At 38.6% G+C, this 4,166-nt stretch overlaps 1 long non-coding RNA gene across 1 annotated transcript; it reads left to right on the top strand.

Annotated features, from left to right (window-relative positions):
* The first annotated feature begins 487 nt into the window (after positions 1 to 487).
* On the top strand, positions 488 to 3,692 carry LOC108426553. The gene is made up of 2 exons (XR_001857775.1): positions 488 to 661; positions 3,125 to 3,692. It is a non-coding gene; the product is annotated as an uncharacterized LOC108426553 (long non-coding RNA).
* The last annotated feature ends 474 nt before the right edge of the window (positions 3,693 to 4,166 follow it).

The raw sequence follows: 4,166 nt of genomic DNA, 5'->3' as shown, positions 1-4,166 counted from the left end.
GTATCTTTGCTTTTTGTGCTTTCTCTCTCTCTCTCTCTCTCTCTCTCTCTCTCTCTCTGTCTTACTCCGCTATTCTCATTAATATTTTTCTAATAGCTTACAGAAAAAACTCCTCCTTGATTCTGATTATCTGGCCTGACCAATCATTCATAGTGTCACCAGTGACAAAAGTAATACCATATACAGCACTAGTGAAAAGCTGAACATTCATTTGCTGCATCTGTTGTAAACATGCTTACTATCCTCAAAAGACCCCTGGTACCATAGTTCGTTCACCCCTTGCTCTAGCTGTTCATCATTGGTTAGAATAGGTAGATTGACCATAGGACAAGGAAGGCAAATGGGGAAAAGGGTAAGCAGTATAGCAAATAAGGATGGTCAAGGTGGTCAAAAAAGAAATTTACTATGCATATGACTATGCATCATTGATGTCATGTTTGTGAAATCAGACCATGCCTTCAACAGGTTGGTGGTAGTATGAGGGAAGACTGATGAAAGGGGAGAACACTGAAAGGTTGGGCTGGAGTTCTGGGCAGCTTCTGCCTGTAGCTAGAAGGTCAGACCTGCCTCATAGCTGTAGCAGGACTGATGCAGGACTGAGGAACAGGGCGGAGATGGGGTGGTGGAAGAGATTGCAAACCCTTCGTCGCGGGAATGGAAGGTGAGCATGTGAATTCATAGGGCGTTATATTCTGGGGGGGAAAAGGGTTTAGGCATGTTCCTCCCTCCAAATTTCAGTAATAATATAATTACACTTTGCACTTAAGTTGGTTTAATATGCTGTATTTTATTTTTAAAAAATTTAATGTTTTTTTGGGAGTTTCATCCACTTTTTAAACCTGATTTAATAAAAAAAGGTATTCATTTCTTATCATTTTTCATTGTTGTCTTGCTAGATTGGTCTTGGAAAAATTGACTGGTTTTACTGTGTTTAAACTGTATTTACTTGGACCAACTTAATTAAATATGTTGAACCTGTTGACAGTTAAATTACACATTTTAATTTAGCTTAAAGAACTAGTGTTATGTGGTAATAATCTAAAAATGTGTTGGATTAACATGAGCTAATCATGTTGGGATTAAAGAGAATAAATCACGTTGTATTACTTATAAGTAGAAAACACTTCATGTAATTATGTGGAACCTGTTGAACTGATAAAATTAAGGTTACATCTTCATTTTTTGAGTGTACAGTAGTGCTGTGGTAGTCAGTGAGAGTTTCCAGTTTAAGGACTATGAAAACCCTCTTCTGATGATATAGCTTGAAGGTGGGAGGCTTCTGGGTGGATTTTAGGGGCCTGTACAACTGCAGTAACTAGAAACTAGTAACTGAAAAGAATGAATTATGAAGAGCAAGATGAGGGGGACAACAAGCTAAATGCTAAAGGTAGCAAGGTAGCTATATGCTATCTAAATATCTTACCACAGCTTGTCTTCCTTTCCCCACCTGAAAGGGTCTCTGTCATCCAATTTGTGCTGAATACTGATGTTATATGTGCTACTGTTGATGCTGTTGCATTAATGCTAGCTTGGTTGTATTTATTAGTCTACTGCTCAGTTAGGCTAGGCTAGCAGACATGACTGGCTGACACCAAATGAAAACCTGACAACAGGTTTTGCTGTGATAAACTCGTCCTATTTATGTATTATTTTGATCAGTTTGGGAAATAAGCGTGGATTTCTGTTTCAGAGTGATACACACACACACACACACACACACACATGGCAGGCGTTTGAGTGACACACTGCTCCATTTGCGAGGTTGTTTCTGCTCTCCGTGCCCCCACCAGCTGCGGCCTCTGCTTTCATGCGCCATCATTCGCTCAAGCTGCATTCACTCATTTTTTTCAGCAAGCTCGTCACCTCTGAGTCTGAAAAAAATGAGCAGTCGTTGAAGGAAAGCCAAACCTTTCTGTAACAGTAGGAGGAGGATGGAGACGATTTGCTTCTAAAAAGCCTTTAAAGGGCCCATATCCTACATTTTTCATGTACTTTGTTTGTCATGTACATTTTCCAACCTCTCTTTATCCCTTACAATGAAATTACTGTGTCTTTACACTGATATATGTAAAAGAGCTCCTTTCTGATTGGCTGACCCCTATTTTGCCTCTCAGAAAGTAATATAACTCTTTTTAACTTCAGTGAGAATGGGCTGCATATGCCCATTGACTATATGGACTATAAGAGTGTTTATATGCTATATATTGCAGACTCTAAACTTTAAATCCAAACAAGGTTTGCTTCTGTAGGCAGAGGAGGATATATTTAATTATAATTTTAATTTGATGTTTGAATTTGGTGAAGTTATTGCTGTGTATGCAGTCTTATTTTGTAAATCGAAAGCACTAAAATCACAATTAAGACTCAAGTTAGGCCCAGACTGACTCATAGATTACAGCACATTATTTAAACTACGGCAAACAAACCATCAGAATAGCTCTGTAACGGAGGAGGATGATAAGGAATGTAAATGTTTATTTTTACTATGCATGCACTTTCTCATCAATTTTAACTAAACCAATATAGTTTAATCAGATCGTCACTGTTTAATTCCCATCCTCACATGGGGCGCCGACCTGGGGTTACGATGGGACAGAACAAACACAATGCATGCACAAAATGACCATAAATTAAGTTTGCTTTTCACTATGTTAGTGAGTTGAAATCTTTGTCTAACTAAACATCTAATGGTATATGCCTTTTCCTACAATGTCCAAATTTGTTTATGAGATTACATGCCAACAGCGATAGCTAGCTAGACAGCACTGTATTGGGAGAGAAAGTGCAGACATGTGGCATCTACTGGTTGTTTTCAAAACATTCCGAATTATATCTGTTAGTCATTTGGAAAACTGACATAATATTAAATATAACTGAATATGGGAGTGACATTACTTATTGTGTAGTATTTTACAACCTGTTATCTTCATCACCTCCAAGTCATTGTTAAGCTATATTGTGAACAAGCAGTGATCTTTCTTTGCATGTGTGAATGGTGTAGGCTAACTTGTGACTTTTTAATTAACTATGTCAACTAATTTAACTTGCTGTCAATTAAATGTTTATTGTTATGGTTGTACACTGCAAAGCATATATATTGTTTTTCGTTTTTGTCACACCGCAGACAGATCCTCTCAGTGTTGCGAACTCCATCTCCCAAGATACTTTGGAATAACACGTGACTTCGGACTTTGTGACAGCTTCCATAGTGGACTCCATTTCCCAGGAGACTCTGGGAGATCACATGTCTGGTAACGATCGGCCACGAACCTTTCTCCAATCACAATCACCAGATTAATGACTCTCTACACCTGTGATAGGTGATCATATGATAAGGTCAGTATAGTTCTTAAGCCCGGGCTTTAGCTAGCGTTGTGAGGTATTGTTTCATTAATGAACTTGCTGAGCGTTTTCTTTGATTGCCTATTCCTGTATTCATGTCTGACCCTTTGCCTGATATTCGCGACCTTGATTTTTGCCTTGCCCTTTTGTATTTGTCTACTTGATCTTGGATTACTGGTTTTGACCCTATTGGATTATTTTATTATGGAGTATTGGATTACCCTCTCGTATCTGTTTGCCTGGTGAAATGATCATAGTTGTGATCATCTATGCTGTTCTGGTTTTGACCCATGCCTGCCTCTGGACTTCTCCACTGTCTCACGTAAATAAATCCATTGTTTTCACTAAGATCTGCACTCGTCTGACTCCTGCTGAACTCTTACAGTTTATATTATTCTTCTCTTTTATTCTTCATTTTCTGCCAGATTTTTGCCACATAACTCCTTCTGCAGTTTCTGAGACTTTTCCAAATCCAGATAGTCTGTTCCGATTGTGTGATTCAAATGTGTATACAGCTTTTTGATTAGATAGTACAAACTTTGTACAATCTTTGTTAAAATCAGAATTTTTTCCTACAGGAATGAATTGCATGACCATTCACTGTACTATCATGTACTATCTCAGGGCAGGCCCCTGAGCGTGAATTCAATGTAGTTCTGATTCACACTCATCTGTTTGTTGTTTTTTCATCCCTCGTCCCTCAAGTCCCATTCAATTTCGCCACCACACAAACTCTATTACTTTGTTGCTCGACAGCCACCAAACTACATGTACTCACTAAGGGTAAGACCTCAAACTCTACTGCACAGCCCTACCCACCTGCA

Source organism: Pygocentrus nattereri, chromosome 24 (assembly GCF_015220715.1).
Source record: "Pygocentrus nattereri isolate fPygNat1 chromosome 24, fPygNat1.pri, whole genome shotgun sequence".
Taxonomy (NCBI): domain Eukaryota; kingdom Metazoa; phylum Chordata; class Actinopteri; order Characiformes; family Serrasalmidae; genus Pygocentrus; species Pygocentrus nattereri.
Note: the sequence above shows the minus strand (reverse complement) of the source record. Positions and strands in the feature narration are given on the sequence as shown.